General features: G+C 40.5%; 1 protein-coding gene across 4 annotated transcripts in view; it reads right to left on the reverse strand.

Annotated features, from left to right (window-relative positions):
* The window catches only part of LOC134540080 (uncharacterized), a 146,904-nt gene that overhangs the window by 29,753 nt on the left and 94,705 nt on the right, over positions 1-22,446 (reverse strand). The window contains exon 1 of one of the 4 annotated variants that reach the window (XM_063382545.1): positions 5,894-5,981. The exons of 2 other annotated variants lie outside the window; for them this stretch is intronic. The gene's annotated coding sequence lies outside the window, so the exon portion shown is untranslated. Of the gene's footprint in view, positions 1-5,893; positions 5,982-22,446 lie in introns of those variants that run through there. One more of the 4 variants, XM_063382547.1, reaches the window with a different exon arrangement.

A 22,446-nucleotide genomic window follows, 5' to 3' on the forward strand; every position in this document is an offset into this window, starting at 1 on the left:
TTGACAGCACTGGACACCTGTATAATGTAATGCAGACCAAACAACTCGACATCAGTTTCTGTATTCAGGAAATACAAGAAACGAAAGCATTTCTCTGTCAACTCAGAAACGATTTTGAAAGTGTTTTCTGTGACACGCTAAAATTCGGCCTAGAACTAGAAAATAAATGTCGGAAACACAAAGAATTAGAAGACCCAAGGCGAGAGTATTCGAGGCTACATGCCGAAATATTAGACAATATCATCACACAAATCGAAACTCGTTTCGAAAACATCAGTAAATTAAAATTTTGGAACTTGTAAATGCTCCAAAATTCCAGCAGTTTTCACAGAGAATTCCTGAGATCCAGTTTAAGTCCCTAATCGAATATTATGACAGTTATTTTGAACTTGATAAGCTACGGTCTGAACTCAAAGTTGTGTATAGTCGAGATTCTATGAAAACCAAAAGTGTTCAAAATTTTCTTAAATACATTCATGACAATGATTTACAAGATGCTCTTCCACAGTTTCATAAATTGTATGTGTTGGTGGCAACAATACCGTTTACAACATCATCTGTGGAGCGTTCATTTTCTACATTAAAACGAATAAAAACTTACTCACGAAACACAACGGGGCAAAACAGACTATCTGGTCTCGCACTTTTCTCTATACAGAAGAAACGTTTGTCAAAAATTAAAATTGACAGTTGATTTTTATGAATGTGTCACGGCGGAATTTGTGAGAAAAAAAGGAATTTTGTGTACAAAAGTTAGCTTTAAAAGATTTGTGCAATGGGAGTGCATGACTTGATGTAAGTTTTTGGACATACGCCATTGCTAAGAACTTTTTCTGTTGAAGAAAAACTAATAAATAAAATAAATAAAAAAAAATACCCAAAAAAGACAAAAAACACACAAAATTAAGCAAACAATTGCTGTTGTCAACAAAGATATGAACACCACAAAATATTCCGAAACAGGAATATGGTCAACAAACAAATAAAAACAAAGAAAAATGTACTAAGAGAACAAAAAAAACCCACAAATGATGACAACACAAAAATATTGAACCCAAAATAATTCAGCACAACAGTTGAAACGAGACAAAAACACGACAAAACGAAAAGACAAACAAACACAATAGTTTTACCAAAACAGAAACAAGCGACGTTTCGGGAACTGCTATCTGCTCCCATCCTCAGGCAGAGACGCACATGGTACGGAAACACAGGTGCGACTCGTTTCAACTGTTGTGCTAAATTATTTTGGGTTCAATATTTTTGTGTTGTCATCATTTGTGGTTTTTTTTGTTTTGTTCTCTTAGTACATTTTTCTTTGTTTTTCTTTGTTTTTCTTTGTTTGTTGACCATATTCCTGTTACGGAATATTTTGTGGTGTTCATATCCTTGTTGACAACAGCAATTGTTTGCTTAATTTTGTGTGTTTTTTGTCTTTTTTGGGTATTTTTATTTATTTATTTTATTTATTAGTTTTTCTTCAACAGAAAAAGTTCTTAGCAATGGCGTATGTCCAAAAACATACATCAAGTTACAAAAGTTAGGTTAGTTTTGTTGTTTGTTGTATAAAATCTATACAGAAGGCCTATATTAACCTATAAGGCAAGTACCCGCGAAGAGTGTAAACTGCTTTGAGGCGTAGTGATCAAAACAGCTGGGACGTTGCGCTTCATAGTAGAGTTTCTGAAAGTCATTAAAAATGTTAATTCTAAATCGTTATTTACTGTTTGTGTAGATACACTTTTGCATTTTAAAAAATCTATTGTGTTGTCATAAATATTACTGGAATGCTATAATTTGTTATACTAAATATTTAGTTAGTATTTTAATGGAAATGTTATTTTCTGTCAATGAGAATAATTCTCATTGACAGAAAATAACATTTCCATTACAGTTATTGTAATGCATGTTATAATTCTCCCGGTATAAAAAATAATACAGATATTGACTGGGTAAGCCTTCGGGTTTGATAAAGGTATCTTTGTTAAATTCTTCACTCAAACAAATTATACCATAAAAATATTAATACGTCCACCAGGTGTATATTATATGTTTAGGCACTAAAACCACTTAAATAGCACCGATTTGCCACTATGTTCTCGGGAGAGGACCCTCGGACACCCCACTTTATGAATGGGACGGATGTTCCTACAACAGAAGTAGCTTCCCCTTGTGGAAAAATCACCCCTATTTGTTGTCATTAAATGACAAACCGCCTTGGGTAGTATCACAGCTGAATACCTCAGCGATATTAACAACACTTAGTCTCAGTTTAGTTGGCGTGATGTGTAGTAATACAATGCAATCTCTTCTTCATTCCGAATGTTAGACCAGCTGAGCAGATGTCCAGGTATATACACTGACTGCTGTCCGGGGAATAGCGATGGAAGACAGGATGCACACCTGCTGTGTGTTAGCCGTCTCTGTTTGCACAAATGTAGATGAAATTTTAAGAAGTAATAATATAATCAAAAATTGTGGGAAAAAAATTGTAAATGTGTCATTTATGTATTCAATCATTTTACTCTTCTTACTTTCAAAGGTATATATTTTTATAAGCACTATGTGTTTATGTATAATTGTATTTTCGTTTCTTTGCTATGTCACATATTATATGTTGTGGATATTGAACAGAACAAAACAGCATTAAAATGTTATAAGATATTCAATGTAAAATCATATGTGCCAGGCCCTTCCAATTAATTTCAGATATAATGACTGGCCCTCGAAAAGAATGAAACTATCTTCCAATGGACTGCAGTGAGCGTGGGCCTTCGGGGCTTTGGAGATCACGGGCCTGGCAACTCTAGGGACCATGGCCTGGCGTACTCTGAGGACCATGAGCCTGGTGGGACTCTGAGGACCATGGGCCTGGTGGTACTCTGGAGACTATAGGCCTGGCGTACTCTGAGGACCATGGGCCTGGCGTACTCTGAGGACCATGGGCCTGGTGGGACTCTGAGGACCATGGGCCTGGCGTACTCTGAGGACCATGGGCCTGGTGGGACTCTGAGGACCATGGGCCTGGTGGGACTCTGGAGACTATGGGCTTTGCGGGACTCTGTGAACCATGGGTATGGCAACTTTAGGGACCATGACCTGGCATACTCTGAGGACCATGAGCCTGGTGGGACTCTGAGGACCATGGGCCTGGTGGTACTCTGGAGACTATAGGCCTGGCGTACTCTGAGGACCATGGGCCTGGCGTACTCTGAGGACCATGGGCCTGGTGGGACTCTGAGGACCATGGGCCTGGTGGGACTCTGGAGACTATGGGCTTTGCGGGACTCTGTGAACCATGGGTATGGCAACTCTAGGGACCATGACCTGGCATACTCTGAGGACCATGAGCCTGGTGGGACTCTGAGGACCATGGGCCTGGTGGTACTCTGGAGACTATAGGCCTGGCGTACTCTGAGGACAATGGGCCTGGCGTACTCTAAGGACCATGGGCCTGGTGTATCTGAGGACCATGGGCCTGGTAGAACTCTGGAGACTATGGGCTTTGCGGGACTCTGGGAACCATGGGTATGGCAACTCTAGGGACCATGACCTGGCATACTCTGAGGACCATGAGCCTGGTGGGACTCTGAGGACCATGGGCCTGGTGGTACTCTGGAGACTATAGGCCTGGCGTACTCTGAGGACCATGGGCCTGGCGTACTCTGAGGACCATGGGCCTGGTGGGACTCTGGAGACTATGGGCTTTGCGGGACTCTGGGAACCATGGGTATAGCAACTCTAGGGACCATGACCTGGCATACTCTGAGGACCATGAGCCTGGTGGGACTCTGAGGACCATGGGCCTGGTGGTACTCTGGAGACTATAGGCCTGGCGTACTCTGAGGACCATGGGCCTGGCGTACTCTGAGGACCATGGGCCTGGCGTACTCTAAGGGACCATGGGCCTGGTAGAACTCTGGAGACTATGGGCTTTGCGGGACTCTGGGAACCATGGGTATGGCAACTCTAGGGACCATGACCTGGCATACTCTGAGGACCATGAGCCTGGTGGGACTCTGAGGACCATGGGCCTGGTGGTACTCTGGAGACTATAGGCCTGGCGTACTCTGAGGACCATGGGCCTGGTGGATCTCTGGAGACTATGGGCTTTGCGGGACTCTGGGAACCATGGGTATGGCAACTCTAGGGACCATGACCTGGCATACTCTGAAGACCATGATCCTGGTGGGACTCTGAGGACCATGGGCCTGGTGGTACTCTGGAGATTATAGGCCTGGCGTACTCTGAGGACCATGGGCCTGGCGTACTCTGAGGACCATGGGCCTGGTGGGACTCTGAGGACCATGGGCCTGGTGGTACTCTGGAGACTATAGGCCTGGCGTACTCTGAGAACCATGGGCCTGGCGTACTCTGAGGACCATGGGCCTGGTATAACTCTGGAGACTATGGGCTTTGCCGGACTCTGGGAACCATGGGTATGGCAACTTTAGGGACCATGACCTGGCATACTCTGAGGACCATGAGCCTGGTGGGACTCTGAGGACCATGGGCCTGGTGGTACTCTGGAGACTATAGGCCTGGTGTTCCCTGAGGACCATGGGCCTGGCGTACTCTGAGGACCTTGGGCCTGGTAGAACTCTGGAGACTATGGGCTTTGCGGGACTCTGGGAACCATGGGTATGGCAACTCTAGGGACCATGGCCTGGCGTACTCTGAGGACCATGGGCCTGGCATACTCTGGGGACTATGGGCCTGGTGGTAATTTGGGAACCATGGGGAATCACAGATGTCCGCACATGACATCATGTTTCCCTGAATGGGTCCAGTGTCTCGCCACTGAACCGCACCGCACGGTACTAATGTATACACAATCACGTTCCCAGCCAACTTTGCACTGTAACTTGTCTTGATATCGTAAAAGGTAAGGTGGCGAGTCTTGTTCCATGGATGGCAGTTGGCAGTACAGCTGCGAGTCGCGCCGTGGCAGTAGGTACTTGTGCAGTGAAGGTGCTCCCTCACAGCAGGGACTACACTGATCAGGACTGTGTGGACGTGTCGAGAGTTGTTGAACATTCCATCGAGAGTGTTCAACAGTTCAGTGCCTGGCTCAGACTTGCATGTGACAGGCATGGTGGTGTATATGCCATTCACGAGGTCGGTATTGTGGGTATGCCCACACATATCTGGAAATCGGTAAATAAGAACTTTTTTGTACCTTTTCTTGCTAGCAATTCCCCTTCTTATCCCTTTTGGTGTTTAACCTTAATTACCAATGATTATAAAAATGTATCACAACAGTACGTACTAATAAGTAGCTCTTTATGTTTAATCACTACCAGTAATTTGCTTTTTTCTCTCTCACGATGACTTATCATAGCATGCAACACCCAAAAATCTCCAGTCTTAAATAAGATCTGCCTTCAAAGTTATCAGTTGTAGTTAGTGTGCTGTAAGGTCCCGCGAAGAGTTATAGGTTTATACATGATAATTTTTTTAATTAATGAGTCGGCATCCAAGTGCGGTCCCAACGTGAGGAGTTTGAGTGCTTAATACAATAATTCTGTAAACCATTAAAAGTAAATAAATTTAACGCTGTAATAAATTTATTGCCTCTAATCTGCCAAAAAAATTTCTGCTTTATATATATTTATATCGTGAAATTTAGACACACAAAAAATCTACAAATTTAACATTGTTTGATGGAAAATTGAAATAATGCCCTGAAACGAGACACAGCTCTTAAATCTTTTTTTAATAGTACTAATGAAAAGTAAAGAGTCATAAATATTCTTTGATGTTTCTCGTCCAATCCGCCATCATTAACTTTATAGGCTTGTCAACATGCAGAATAACAATATTTTGACATATGAAATGGTTTGAGAAAGCACGCCAGCCAGCGCAGTCACACTGGGCCAACTCAGAGACCAACCTGAAGGCTGTGTAGCTGCAGTCACGGGTCACTTCTTCCCGCTCTGGAGCTGCAGTCACGGGTGTCTCGTCGCGAGTGGCTAGCCGCTACAACCCGTGAGATGGTTTAGTACTGCGTAACAGCTAGCAGCTAGAGTGCTCTGTCATCGCGCCAAGGTCATTGGCTGCGCGTGCCGACAGATTACAATCACGCCTAACTTTTTTGCTCGTTGCGCCTAACCCTCCCCCCCCCCCCTTCTTAATGAAAGTGCGGCTGTCATCAGTAGTGGTGGGAACAGCGAAAATTGTTGTCCCTGTGACAAGCCGTGACCAGCGACATGAGATTCGCAGGGTCAAGTCACCGCGACTTTCTCACGTATGGCGACATGGTAATCGCGACGCTTCTCAAACGGCATGTTTTGGAAGGACAACAAAATAGAACCTTGTTTGTAATGGATGTGGGTGTGAGAGATTTTAGAAAAAAAATATTGACGCGTAAATATTGTTACGATCGCGCTTGGCTGCAGTGCTTGGCGTCGCCGCGCTCGTTCGGCCTGTCTGCGCCCCCCTTCCACCCGCATCCTCTCTCTGGTATCTCGTGTCATACTGTCTCGCAACATCCTGACCGTCGCAGCGCGCACCTGCCTCAGATCGAGTTACTTAAAAGAGGCAGCACTGCGGCATCAAAGGACTCACACATGTTTATCGGCGCGTTTTGTGGGAACCCGATGCTTGTTGCGTTTATCGACATTCTTTGAGCAGCCGCCGCGTCCTTCGAGGACTCACGACGCGTTTCTGGGCATTCCGACGGCGAAGGTCGCGCGATATCTCGGAGACATGCCCGATTGTTCTGGACGGGAACCCAAGGGCTATATAAGGAGGTTGGGCCGACCTTCGAGGAGTTCAGTGGGGAGTTCTCCCGTGGTGGAGTTTCCGGGTGCGGCAGAGTGGCGAAGTCCTTGGACAAAGGTTCCAGGGCAGGGAGTGAGAGAGTTCAGTGGAGTCGGGAGTTTCCGCGCGATAGAGTCGCGGGCGCAGCGGAGTCCCGAGTGAAGTTGCGAGCGAGTCGTCGTGTGGGATCTCGGCGAAGGGTGTGACGGCGGCGGAGTGCGGCGACGGAGTCCCGCGGCGGAGACCCACGAGGGGTGCTGCGGCGAGAGTTGCGCCAGAGGTGCGGCCCAGCGAGGTGTGTGGAACGAGTGACTGGGGAATTTACATCTCTTTAAGTGTAATTAATTATTTGCTAGTTTAGAAGATTATTTTAAGTGACAAGTAGTGGTAATAAATAAAACTGTGTGTGTGAAATAAAATCTATTAATTGGGCTATCCTTTACGAACCCCCGCGGGAAATCGTAACAATATCTTAGCTCTCTGTATAGGGAATTTAGTAGGAGTAATTTCGAAAAATGGAATGGAAATGGAATGAAAGGAAATGTGTAAAAAAAAAAAAGGTGTCGGAACCAATTTAGCAACATAAACCCGTATATAGTCACTTTCATAAATATTGGGAGTAATTAGAAAAATATTGGTGTGCCAAATGTAATGTTTTGATAGTAAAACTACCCTGGAATAGATATGGTAACCTAAAATAGACATAAGAAAAAGTAATCTCACATTTAAAAAAAAGTATGAATACTGGCATTACAATGATTATAATACATATTATTCTTCTTAATTCCCAGAAGGCTCAGTAGTACAGCGATAGTGCACTCACTTGATGATCTCAAGTGACATGGTTAAACTCACATCATTGGAAAAACCATTTTCTTTATTTTTTAATAATAATATATCATAATAATTTTGAAACAGCTCAATAAGGTTAAGATTTGTTTGTAGGAAGTATTTACAGAACAATTTTAGTCATTTAAGCAAAACCAAATATATAAACATATACTTAGAATCTTAATATATATAAATCTCGTGTCACAATGTTTGTCCTCAATGGACTCCTAAACCACTTAACCGATTTCGATGAAAATTGGCATTTATGTGTAATTTTTTCCAACTTGAGAGATAGGATAGTTTTTATTTCGATTAATGGTCTTAATCTGATAATTTTAGAGTTTTCTAATGTGATGTATGTATGAGTTGGCAGAAAATCACCACGGCAACGGCTGTAGCATTGTTGATGCTTCATTCGTCTCCATGGCAACGACTATTTCATTGTTAGTGTAGTCCTCATCACTTAAATACAGACCACCAATTTTTAGATATATACAGGTAAATAACTATACACTGGTAGAACAAAGTCGGTCGGGATTTGATAGTGATATAAATTATTCAAATTAAGAAGACAATTACTAACTACATCTGATTTCTAAAAAGGTCCAGTGAACTCTTTACCAAGTCAACCGATTTCGATGAAAATTGGCATTTATGTGTAATTGTTTCCAACTTGAGAGATAGGGTAGTTTTTATTTCGATTAATAGTCTTAATAATTTATAATTAATAATAAACTGATTATCAATGTTGATTGGTGTTTAAGCCCGGGAAACAGTGGGTACTTCGTTTCCATGACAACGTTGCGTGCTCGAGAGTCAGGAAACCATCGGTGCTATTCGTTTTTTCTTCGGTACATTACAAAGCATTGTATTAAGTTTTTGTCAAAATTAATTAATTTTCATTTTATTTCATTTATTATAACTGTAAATAGGAGATTTGGTCTCATTTTCCCCCCCATAAATACAACCGGGCGAAGCCGGGTCGGGCAGCTAGTTATAATATGTATTTTGATATGTTTATGTTTAATATTTTAGTAATGCCATTGAAGTATAACTTCTAACATGTGCAGAAAATTTGTAGTATTAGTTGTTTGGTAAATTTTAACAAGATGGACAGATTTTAATAAGATTCATTGTTAAAAATCAGGTCCAACTTCGTGTAGCTATTAGGATCTTTTCAATAATTTTTTTTTTCGATTTTATCAGAGCCGTTTCTAATAGTTTTCATTTCCGGTTGTTTCGTGAAAATATATGCGCGTAATGGTAGCAAGCAACCTTTACTATTCAGGCAGCGAATTCTTGCTCCTGCCGCAGAAAGTGCGCGTGATTCGCGTCCAGAATATTTGTTACTTGAAAAGCGAATATTTTATTTATCAATATATTTATGATGCTCTCCATTATTTTAAGGAATTATACCTTAACTTTTTTGTTTCGTATTATAAGTTTGTTTGACATACGAACAACATGAGAACTCTTGAATATAAAATATACACTCAGTTACACAAGAACGTACGGGCTATAACTTCATAATTAGGGCTCGGGGGCAGTGGGGGGTGGTATTTTTTAAATCAGGTGACACAACTCTGTCATGCATCGATGTTAACTCCTAAGCCATTACGCTCGACCCATCAGAGTGCAGCAGCTGCTGCACGAGTTGCAGCGTAACGCCTATATCTGCACGTCGGTCCGATGCACATTCACTGCACATGCAGCCTTCTAGCGTACCGATCGAGACCTAAGCTCATACAGGTATATACGTGAGTTGGGATGCCTACTGGACGCAGTGTCGCGTCAGCTTATACCATGTCAATGATACCAAGAAGTATTGCATAATAATTTTAGTTTGATAACAAATAGCACCACACAATAAAGCCAAACAAACAAACACCAATAATGGTAATAATCATCTTCTTAAATTTACGTGGAAGCCCTCCCTCCCGTGTAAGATTGGACGTGTGTCAAGTTGGCGACCACACATTGGAATTAACAGTTCAAAATTTGTCACAAATTAGTGCTCAATTTGTGCTAATTTGTGCCGTAGAAATCAGAATTTGTGCTGCAATACGTAAAAAGTTATAGCATATAGTAAGTTGGTCGCCAACTTGACGTCAAGTTGGCGACCACCCATTAAAAATATCAATTTTTTTGAAAACACTCTATGCCACGAATTAGTGCTCTATTTGTGCTGCCCGACGCCAAAATATTGAGATTTGTGCAAAGTAAACCTAAACGTTATAGCCCTTAATTTGTTTTGCACATGTGTCAAGTTGGCGACCACACTTTAAAATGTTGCGTTCAAAATCTGTCCACAATTAGTGCTCAATTTGTGCTAATTTGTGCCATAATGAACAGAATTTGTGCAACATTACATAAAAAGTTATAGCATATAGTATGTAACTCTCCAACTTAACTTCAATTTGGCGGCACTCTTAAAAATATCAATATTCTGAAATCAATTTTATATCTCGAATTAGTGCTCAATTTAAGGAGCTCACTGCTAAAATGTCAAAGTTTGTGCTATGTAAACAAAGGAGATATAGCCCTTGATATTTTTGTAAAAAATAGAAAGCGGGCGACGCGAGTCCTAATTTGTGCCGTAGAAAACAGAATTTGTGCTGCATTATGTAAAAAGTTATAGCATATAAGTTGGACGTCAAGCAAGGAAAATATCAATTTTTGGAATGAACTTCATGTCACGAATTAGTGCTCAATTTGTTTTGCCAGATGCTAAAATTTTGAGATTTGTGCAAAGTTAACCTAAAAGTTATAGACCTTAATTCGTTTTGTACATGTGTCAAGTTGGCGACCACACATTGGAATTAACAGTTCAAAATTTGTCAAAATTAGTGCTCAATTTGTGCTAATTTGTGACGTAAAAAAGATAATTTTTGATGCGTTACATAAAAAGTCATAGCATACTTATAGTTTATTCGACAAATTGGTGACCACCCATTAAATTATCATTTTTTTGAAAACATTCTATGCCACGAACTAGTGCTCAATTAGTGCTGATCAAAGCCAAAATTTCATAATTAGTGCTGCATTACATAATAAAGTTATGGCGTATAGTACTGTAGATTAATATGTGGACCTCCGCCTAAAGTTGGGCGGTCACTGTAATTAATTGGTGTTCTTGCGGGGTTTTGGCGCCTATTCTCTCCGCAGTAGATCTCAGGAACGCTGCTGCTGGATTGACTACCCAGACTGCTAATCCAGCTAGCACGTCACTGCATTGTATTACTGGCAGGAGAGTAATTATTAAAAATAAATTAGGTAGTGTTGTGTGACTAGTGGAAATTTGCATTACCTATGACCCGGTCTGTTTTATACGTAACTGACATTTACTGTAAATGAAATAGCAATAGCTGGAAAACATAAGATTTTAATGGGTTCTTTGATATTGACGTGAAGTTACTGTTAACATGTAATTCAGCGAGAGGAACAACCAAACTCTATTACGGTGTATGTTAACATTTTTGTCAGACCTATGTGTCAGTAAGTAAATGTAAATGAGGTCACAGGAACACATCGACTACCATGCCGGGTCTAACTAGAAGCTGTCGGAGGCTTGAGGCTCTCTTCCTAGGACCTCCAGGTGGTCTACCGCGACGCTGGAACACTGGACGCTGGAAGCTGAAATTGGCGAGCTACAGAAGATCTGATGTAGCCGGGTGTCTGACTTCCCTCTCGTCCTAAAAAGTCTGTTTTAATTTGGATCGGTCTCACCAAACGTCGTGGCCGATCGTAGCTGGCGCTGACACCAGTCGTCCGGAACCACTACGGGGACTAACAGGACCGACGCGGAAGTTGGCACTAGATGTCGCCGATACTCCCTATCTGAGACTTATTCAGTCCAGAACTATTATCACAAATCATAGTATGAAGAATTCTGTATAGCACACGACGGCGGATGACGCGAGTCTTCAATTCCTCGGGCGGCAACCAAGGCTTTGGTTCGCCCCAGCCCGAGAAACGTCTTCCCGCTGCAAGATGGCGATGGTGTCTCTCTCTTCTTCCTTCTAACTATTTATTTTCCGTCCCTAGCAACCAAGGAGCTATAGCTATCAGCAAACCAAATAAACTGCATAGTGAAATAAAACTTGGATATTAGCGTGTAAGAGTGCTGAACTAACGTGAATGAATAAAGTTTCCAAAGAATAATGCTTAGAAGAACCTGAAGTTAAAAGTGTGTTGTCTCTGGCAATAAGATGTGTTATATATGTTAGACTTTAGTGTCCTCTTTACAATAAAATAATTAAATACATAAGATCGGCTCATGAAATATACAATTAATGTTACAATAATAATTAAAATTATAATAATCTAACTGTAAACAGTTGGACTGGTTACAGTACATTCGTCAAGTTGGGGACCACCCATTTAAAATATCAATTTTTTGGAAAAAAATATATGCCAAAAATTAGTGCTCAATTAGTGCTGATCTTAGCCAAAATTTCATAATTTGTGCTGCATTACGTTATAAGTTATTGCATATAGTATGTTGGTCAAGTTGGCGATTGCCCATTAAAATAAAAATATATTTTTTAACACATTCTATGCCATGAATTAGTGCTCAATTAGTGCTGATATAGTTTAAATTTCATAATTTGTGCTGCATTACATTAAAATTTATTGCGTATAGTATGTCTGTCAAGTTGGTGACCAACCATTAAAAATATCAATATGTATTTTTGAAAATATTTATGTTACGAATTAGTGCTCAATTCGTGCTGATCACAGGCAAAATTTCAGAATTTTAGCTGCAATATATAAAAAGTTATAGCGTATAGTATGTTCGTTAATTTGGGTACCATGCATTTACAATATAAAATTTTTTGGAATATATTATATACCATTCATAGGTGCTCAAGTTGTACCTTACATACTAAATGTCTTTATTTGTGTAGTATTATATTAAAAGTTATAGCGTTTAGTAATTTTACAAGTTGGCATCCACCCATATACATGTGGTACCTCGTGATATATATTTTGCATATGTTGACATATTTTAGTTTATAGTCGCTTTTCGTTTATATTGTAATTTTTTATATTAAAGTTTTTTGTTAGTCTTCTTGACATGGATTTTTGAACACTGTAATTATACCTTTTTTTTCATATCATTTAGCTGCACTAAATAGTAACTGAACGTTTTTACAGGTTTCTTATCTCGCAGCATGGCACACGTGTGTTGAATAGGCTGAGGGAGCTGTGCTTGGTGTTGGCTTTTATCTGTTTGCACCACAACACTTCTCTGACTTCTACAAAGAATGTCTACCACTGATCGTTCAGGAACTCATTTCGAATCTCCATTTTGTCTTTAAAATGTCAGGAAAAAATATTTTTGTACAGCTAGAATGCCTGAACTCCACACTGTGGTTGTTTATAGTTTCATGTGAAACGTTACAGATACCAGCGCTAGGGGCAACAGAAGCAATAAACTACTTCGGTTTGGAAGATAAGGTTATAACTGTAGGGGCCTCTACCCCTCACTTTAAACTCACACGTGCTGTCCAAGCTTCTGGGAATAGATGTTCGTTTCTTGCCCTAAATTCCCGTGAAAAATGCAGAGTTATGGAAACGCTATCTGCTTCTTTCCCGTCAACAAAGAGCACGATAGACAAAATAACAGGGTTTATTCTTTGTTTATTGTGTGCGCTTATGTGTTAACATAGCCCCATAAATAAAGCTCATTTTGTTTGTATTGGATTTATTCTATATTTGATCATCTCTGCTCTGGGATGGTTGTAAAAAACGATCATTATTTTATAAATATATACAAGATGTTCTTAATTTAAATACATTAACATTTTTTAAATGTTTTTAAAGATGATTCATGTTTAAAATTGAGGGAAAAAAATATTTTTTTCAAATTAGTTGTATGTGTTATAATAAATAAATCTGATAATGCTTATTATGATCACTGGGACGATTGTGATATTAAAAGTATTTATAATAAACAAGCAAGTAAGATGGTGGTAGAAGAGATTGATTACACATCATGGAAAGATCCAAACATATTGGTTGACCGGATAAGACTTCTACATGGTTCGCTTTGTGCAGGAAACTATTCGTGCATCAAAGAAATATCCTTCATATCAAAGAACTGAGGAAAGCTGGCTACATACAATAATGGCTTCTTTTACTTGTATTTGTGTAATGTTGAGAAGTAATTAAATATTGAAAGTAAAAATTTAATGTTTTTATTTCTTGTATTCTGATTTCCAACTAAGCCTGTGTGTTTCCGCTACTGTATGTGTGTGTGTGTACGTTCCGTTTCCTGTGTGTACTGTGTGTACGTTCCGTTTCCTGTGTGTACTGTGTGTACGTTCCGTTTCCTGTGTGTACTGTGTGTACGTTCCGTTTCCTGTGTGTACTGTGTGTACGTTCCGTTTCCTGTGTGTACTGTGTGTACGTTCCGTTTCCTGTGTACTGTGTGTACGTTACGTTTCCTGTGTGTACCGTGTGTACGTTCCATTTCCTGTGTGTGTACTGTGTGTACGTTCCGTTTCCTGTGTGTACTGTGTGTACGTTCCGTTTCCTGTGTGTACTGTGTGTACGTTTCGTTTACTGTGTGTACTGTGTGTACGTTCCGTTTCCTGTGTGTACTGTGTGTACGTTCCGTTTCCTGTGTGTACTGTGTGTACTGTGTGTACGTTGCGTTTCCTGCGTGTACTGTGTGTACGTTCCGTTTCCTGTGTGTACTGTGTGTACGTTCCGTTTCCTGTGTGTACTGTGTGTACGTTCCGTTTCCTGTGTGTACTGTGTGTACGTTCCGTTTCCTGTGTGTACTGTGTGTACGTTCCGTTTCTTGTGTGTACTGTGTGTACGTTCCATTTCCTGAGTTTACTGTGTGTACGTTACATTTCCTGTGTGTACTGTGTGTACGTTCCGTTTCCTGTGTGTACTGTGTGTACGTTCCGTTTCCTGTGTGTACTGTGTGTACGTTCCGTTTCGTGTGTGTACTGTGTGTACGTTCCGTTTCCTGTGTGTACTGTGTGTACGTTCCGTTTCCTGTGTGTACTGTGTAATCATTACATTTATTGCGTGTAAATTGCATGTATTACGCGTACATTGCGTACATTGTGTGTTGGAGCCGAGTAGACTTGTATCCTTGTAGCTTCATAGACATGTAGTTTCGTAGCCATGCGGTCTTTTAGTCATGCAGTCTCGCAGCCATGTATAACTCGGAACCAGATATTTTCCTTTTAGACTCGTAGCCTTGTAGCCTAGTAGTCTCTTAGACTCGTAGCATTGTAGCCTAATATCATTGGAGCTGTTGAAAGAAAAGGCAGTTGGAGCATTTGGAGCAAATGAGAAAATTTTGACGAAGACAGATGCGGCAATTGGAGCCATTTGGAGCTGTTGGAGCTGTTGGAGCTAAGAAGTTGTCGTTGCACGTCTATGCAGGGCTAAATGTTTTATAATATTGCTGGCTTTCTCAAGTGATTTTGTAGTAGGATAGAAATTGTGTAATAAATATTATGTTTGTAAAAGACTTTGTGGTGTTTTATTTCTCGAACCTTACACTTTTCTGGTACTTTTTTAAAATTAAAGTTGTTTTTTGTATCGGCCATGGATCGACCCAAGGATCTTAGTCGATCTAATCAATCGGTATATAGATTACAAATTTATTTAATGAATTTTGAACTTTTTCCCAAATCTTTATCATTACAATTACGAATTTCCAATATGGTTGTCTTTATGTCTGATAGGATGATGGTAGTAGAGGATTTAAAGTCTCTTTAAGAATGTTGAACATAGTTTATTGGAATTATTATTTTTTTCCATAAAATTAAACATTAATGCATCGATTGAGGATCGAACCAAGGAATGGAGCGGATCGAATCGATATGTAAGTTAATGAAAGATTTATTTAAAGAAATTTTGGAATTTTTCCCGCTTTTCTAGCTACATTATTGCATGATTTCAATATGGTGGCCGAATTTCAATATGGTGGCCGAATTTCAATATGGCGGGGGGCGCCTCCGTAATAAATGATTACTGCACTGTAGCGGGTTAGAATAAAATTATCCAGATGGAAATGTACTCTATAATACAAGTACACACTCAAGATGGCGTACTCCAGCAGGTGGTAGCTCCTGGTAGCATGTACTGAACATAAAATGACGGATCCATGATGGTCGACAAGGACAAAGTCAAATTTCAAGGTCAAGGTCAAATTTAAAGGTCAAGGTCAAATTTCAAAGTCAAGGTCAAATTTCAAAGTCAAGGTCAAATTTCAAGGTCAAGGTCAAATTTCAAGGTCAAGGTCAAATTTCAAGGTCAAAGTTCAAGGTCAAGGTCAAAATTCAGGGTCAAGGTCAAAGTTCAAGGTCAAGGTCAAATTTCAAGGTCAAGGTCAAAGTTCAAGGTCAAGGCCAAAGGTGTGGTGACCAGATAATTATACTAACATGGTATCAGCACACTCTAGCGGACGAAAACAAGATGGTGACCTCCAGTGGGTGATTTAAAGATGGCAGCCGTCACGAAAAGTGCAACGGTGGTTTTAAGGATTTTTTTATTATTTAATTATGTTGATTAATTTTTTTAATGATTTTTAATTTTTTCCCCAAAGCACTAGCATTAAAATTACGGATTTTCAAGATGGCGGACATGACGTCATACTAGGTGATGATATATATGCTTTGGAAAAAAGTGGTAGGAGTCAGTCTGCCTGCATCCACCATTGAGGAAGGAGCCTGTCGCCATTTTTGGTTTTTTTGCACTCACCGGGTTCGAACCGAGGACGGTGATCGATATAATCAATCAGAATTCGAATAAGTTAATTTTTTGATGAATTTTGGATTTTTTTTCATTAAAATCGGATAATAATTAAAGATTTTCAAGATGGCGTCGAAATTTCAAGATGGCGACCATAACGAAAATTGCAACATTAATAGGATCCAATATGGCGGAAAACACAACGTCGGAATGTTCGAGAAAACAAAATGACATCATCCAAAATGGCGGATCCAAGATGGCCTCTGTGATCTACTTGTCCCGTTACGTTATGTCCCGTTACGCTGTGTCCCGTTACTCTGTGTTCCATTACGTGTTGTCCCGTTACGCTGTGTCCCGTTACGCTTATCCAAGATGGCCGCCGTGACGTCACAATCCAAGATGGCTGACCGACAATCTTCAATCCACAGCCTGAAGCCTGCGCTCGGACATACTTTCCTATACTACTCATACTGTAATGCCTTAAGAAACTCCATTGAGAATATAAGAAAAGTACTTGTCACAAATATTTATCCTACTTCAGTGTTCTTTAAATGTACTTGTGTAATTCGGGCAGCAATCCTGTACTCACTGCAAGTAATTTTGATTGAGATTGAATACATTACAGTAAAATTTAATCTTCTATTAGTTGTTTTTGTGACAGTTGTAAGTTAAGTTATAACTTCTAAATGTTCGTGGCCAGTGATGGTGGTGGACAGTTGTTTGTAAGTCCGGTTGACTTTCATTTGTTGGCTATTGCTGGTAGTTAGTTTTAATGTTAAACACATTAAGTTTTGATCATCGGCTATTTCATCGTAACTGCCATTAACATATAAGATGCTGTAGGCTCTTTATGTAGAAAAAAACCACTCTGATATTCGTTTTCCCACCATATTTTGCGTGGGTTGAAATTTTTCTAGTGTTACTTTGGAAGTAAAATGAGTTAAACACTCATATGCACTGAGTGAAGATTTCATTCTTTAATTATTTATAGCATTTTTCTATTTCATTAGTGTATATATTCATATATATGTATGCAAAGTGCGTAATATATTTAGCTATTATTTTTCCAGCGCCATTCAAATATGCAACGACACCCTTCTCACGTCAAAAAACATCCGCCAACATACACTTATGTCCACATAAAAACCTTCTATGACTTGTGCCGTAGGTTAATGACTTCTAGCCGGAAGAACATAGTATTCTGTTGTTCGTGAGAAACAAAAATGGTTGGAATTATATATCTATAAAATTATTATGGCACATGAACTTATTTTACTTATTACTAAACTACATTCAAAATACTTTTACGAGAAGGAAATGATTATCGGATAAATGTTCATATCAGTTGTCTTTATTATATTTACGGAGGAATTTCAGTGGATCTCCGCGCTTGTTGGTACTGAGATAGGCGAGGCTGTTAGTCTTCAGTACGTGGAATCATATTCGTGTCTGTAGAGGCGAGTCCTTAATAAGGCAGTTGCTTCTCTTGCAGACGGCTACCAATATTACAAGGAAACAGTCCAGTGGGGAGGCGTGGGTTTATTGCATGTGTAAGCAATGCATTAAACCATTTTAACTTAAATTACTAAATCATTACGAACTTACTACTAGGAGACAGTTCAGAAAACTAACATGCCTAAGGAATAGAGAATTTTGTTTTAGTAAAATGTTTGTAATGTTTATTTACTAATTTATAACGAGTGGATGTAAATCCCTGCCTTAGTAAATTAAACTCACCCTCAGATTTGATGAGCCTGGTAGGTACTGGTGGTGACTCGCTCCGCCAAGATGGACGACGCTCTTGAACTTAATTCTCTGTGTCATGAAAGGAAAGCTATGCACTAATGTTTTTAGTTCTAAAAATACCAAACGTAACCCAAGTGTTCAGTCACTACTTATACATAAGCTGATTTCGACGTTCCTGCTTCGCAAACATGTTGATCACATCGTCGTAAAACGTATTGTTTTTTGTTAGGTCTGGCAATACCTTTTTTTTCAATTGATAACAAAGACAATGCTGAGACCCGCGATTGCCCTTGAGAGTTACGGAAATACCTGTATATTTTATTCTCTTCAGGTTAGAAGGATCTTTCTGCAGATGAACTAGTGGTCGGAATCGTCAACACCAAACAAATAAGTTTCTATGCTTCGGGAAGAGTTTCGTGCAAATCATTCAAGTACATATACATAAATTTTATGTAACTCGGCCACGCTGTTCTTGTGAAATTCTTTTGAAGAATAAACCACGCAAAGTTCGCTTCTCAGTCTGGCAAAATCGAAGAATTGTCCATTAGAAAATTTTAAGGACTGGAATAGTTTTTCGGGAAATGATCGTGAATAAACAGAAAACTCAATGAAATTGAGCAAACCAATGAAGAAGAGACTGCCAATATCACCAAATCTTTGACTTATTTTTTTTTTAATTGTGTCTATGATTTCAAAATATAATCGTCTGTAACAAGTATTCTTGTCATCCGAAATGTTATCTATCTGTTCTTTTTTTTGGGCTGACCATTTTCTGTCAAGCTACAGGCTCAGTATCAGTGCTTAATGAAGCACCCCCTCAGCAGACTCTCGTCTGACTGATAAAGGGATAACATCATCGCCCGTGAGGGCCGCGGGGCCCGAATGCCGCAACTTGGCATCGAACTCCGCGACCCTTTAAGAGTACCAGGTGGCGTCCTGCCGACCCATAACCTCCTGTTTTGACCTATGTGAGTTCAGTTTTGACTTTTGTAAATGACTTTCTAAATAAGCTGCGAAGCTGTGTTTTGTTGCAAATGGCCTGGTATAATCTACTTTAATTTCGTGTGGTGACTCTACTTTAAACTCGTGTGTTGTCCAGCCCTCCCTTTAAGTTTAAAATTTAAATTCAAAGGGGGGGGGGAAGGGGGTGAATATTAATTTAAGCTGAGCAGTTGGCCTTGGCTGCTCAGTTTGTTTTGATTTTGATTTACTTGTTTGAAGAACTTGTTGATCTATTTATTTGCGTGTCTGTCAAGCTACCAAATTATCCTCAATTTTGCGCCAGAAATCATCGAAACTATCAAGTAGTTTCTCAAGATATTGCTGAAATTGTTCTACCCTTTCAATGCATTTTTATCAGCACATAAAATAAAAAAATTCTAAACCTTGTTATCGCTGTACGTTACATGATTAAAACAAGAAAGCTGTTGACAGGCCAATCATGGCGCTAAGATCGTCGTAGAGGAGAGTTACCCCTTTCCCCGCTTCGATAAGCGGTGTCTGAATTTCCAGTCGGCTGATAGTGGCTGCAAGCAGGAATCTGCTTACAGTGTGCACGGCTGGGTTGTCAACTTACAGGCGGATGGTAACGGGATGCCCAGCTGAGCGGACCTCCGCCCTCCCTCTGACACACATTCGAGGGAGGGGGTGACGGTCTGGCCAATAAGAGCTCACAGCTGCCTGTATTCAAGAGGAGAAGTGCTTACAGAGGGGTGTCGCACTGACCATGGAGCTAATATACAGTAAGAGATTGATTGGTCGCCCGGCTGCCGAGCAGAGAGGACGTCCTGAGGAGCTGCTCTACGAGACCTTCAAGCCACAGCGTGGAGTGAAGAGTGGAAGAGAGCAACAAGCTGTGTCTGCACTTTTTAGTGCCACACAGCCCGCAGAAGCTTACCTGTGCGCTCCCTAGCGCACAGGGGTAACAGTTGAGCTGTTGACTAATGATCACACAGCAATCAGCAGCACTGCTTACACCTAGGGTGCAGCACCCTTTGGCCTAGCCGCGACCCTGGCTAACTGAGTCCCAGGGAAGCGGTCAGTGGGTGAGGCGAGTGTGGTTAGTCTGTCACTGACACTGACATCTGACGCCATGGACACTACACCATCAGCGGCCCAACCGAGAGACACTGGCGACGGCGAGTGGCAAACAGTGCCGGACAAGCGCCTCAAGCGACACCATGAGGCAATGGACGGCCAGGACGAGGGCCCGTGGCAGCGACCGACAAGCCCGCACAGGCAGCGACCAAGCAAGGCAGGAGCCAAATAAAGCCACTGTACGCGATTGTGGACGCCACCCACAACTACCCGACAATTTACCGCGCCTTGAAGGGGTCCCTTCAGGACAAGTTCACGGTGTACAACCGTGGCCGCGACCAGCTACAGATACAGACCGCGAGCGTGCCCGAGTATCAACTGGCAATCAGGGCCCTTCAGGCCATAGGCGCCCAGTTTTCAGTCCTACTGCAAAAGGACGAAATACCAAACAAATTCGTGTAAGGGGTATCCACAGGGAGACCCCAGCCGAATTCCTCACCGAAATGTTCCAGGACATGCGGCTGCCCGTGCAGTCGTTCTGGTTCTTGGAAAACCGGTACTCGCGTCAGAAATGCGATAAGCTCGTAGTCGAAGTCCCTCAGACTTGCGACAGTAACCAAATCCTTGCCATCCGGGAATTCGCGGGTATGAGTATCCGTGTCGAAAACTACCGCCACCCGGAGGGGCCAAATCAATGCAGCAATTGTCAGCGCTTCAGCCACGTGGGCAAGGGCTGCAATTCAAAATCTGTCTGCCGCTGGTGCAGCGGCCCTCACCGCGCTCCAGACTGCCCGCATGGGGGCAGCCACGAATACGTACGCTGCGCCAACTGCAAAGGAAGGCCAGCAGAGGATGCGAGGTGAAGCCGGGTATCGGCGTTTGTTCCTTGCTTCCTACGCGGGAAGAAAACGAAAACGAGCCAAACTGGCCTCGCGCGGCCGAAAAATCCTCCAAACTAAACTCGCAACAGCTCCGAAACTATCAAAACAATCAAACTGAAAATTTTACTGGAGTATCTGTAAACATTTTCCCCCACACCGCTTTAATTTTTTTTTTCGAAACATGAATACTTTCATTTTTAAAAATTAAATACCTATTTACTGCCAAGAATTTTTGTGAATACGCAGAGTAAATTACAACATCGAGGAAAAATTTTTGTTTGCAATGATAGTTGGGGGAGACCCGCGTATGAAACTACGAAGAAGCCTCAAATTTTATTTATATACCCCTCTTGAAGCATTCAACCCCATACTTTTATTTTTACACTTAGTGGGAATAATGTTTCAGTGGGTAACACTACCGACATATGTCTTCGGAACGCACTTATTTTTGTTATTATACATTTCAAAATTTATAATTTCATACACAACATTTATAAAAACGAATTCTTACTTACCTCATTTAATCTATTGCAAATCTCTTGTAATATATGTGTATTAGTAGAAGTTAGAAGTCTTTTCAATATCATGTTCATGTTCCTGTCTACTTACTCAACCACCGTAACAATCTTAGGTAAACACTGGTAGAGAATTGTTTGGAATAACTGTAATGCTATGCATATACTGAAAATGTAAGAAACTTTCAATTTTATTAATTGTTTGCATACGAATTAATAATTTTAAAACATTATAGAATAGGCTTTTATAGACTGAAAACCTTTCACGAAGTTTCAAGTAGCGTACATAAAAGTTTTTAAATATATATAATTACCAAATACTGTTTAGTATATTTGACATTTTTATACATGTTACAACACACATATAATAATAAGCCTATATAGGATATAAAAAGACAGACGCCAAATTTTAGCATTTTGTATTTCTTTTCTCTGTGTGAATAAAATAACAGTTGTTAACGTAGTTGCTAATACTGCACTATATTTCTAAATAAATACGAAAACCCCTGACATCATCACCATTACAATAATAAATTTGCAAAATAATCAAGGCACGTCTTTTATGCTACGAAGCACACTCTTAAGAGAAATGTTTTTAACTTATGTTGGAATGTAACTAATATCGGAAAAGCATTGTGAAACCGTTCCTTTGAGGGAAACCTTAATATACCGAACACCATACCATCCTTTAATCGAGATCGATTTTCGCTTCTTAAGACCCATTTGTCTTCAAAATGCACTGTACACAATGCATGGTTCGGAGACGCAGTCCAATTTTTCCGCTTTGTCGCTTTTTCCCAGAACTGTCGTTGATCGTCACGTTTTGGAAATCTATGAAAACAGTAAAGAATTGTACTTACAACTGAAACAACTTCTCTTTGTTAATTAGTTTTCTTAGGTTTGTCGAAAAGTTCGAAGATTAGTAGTTACTTCTGTTTAAAACATTTGCCACT

Source organism: Bacillus rossius, chromosome 16, assembly GCF_032445375.1.
Source record: "Bacillus rossius redtenbacheri isolate Brsri chromosome 16, Brsri_v3, whole genome shotgun sequence".
NCBI lineage: Eukaryota > Metazoa > Arthropoda > Insecta > Phasmatodea > Bacillidae > Bacillus > Bacillus rossius.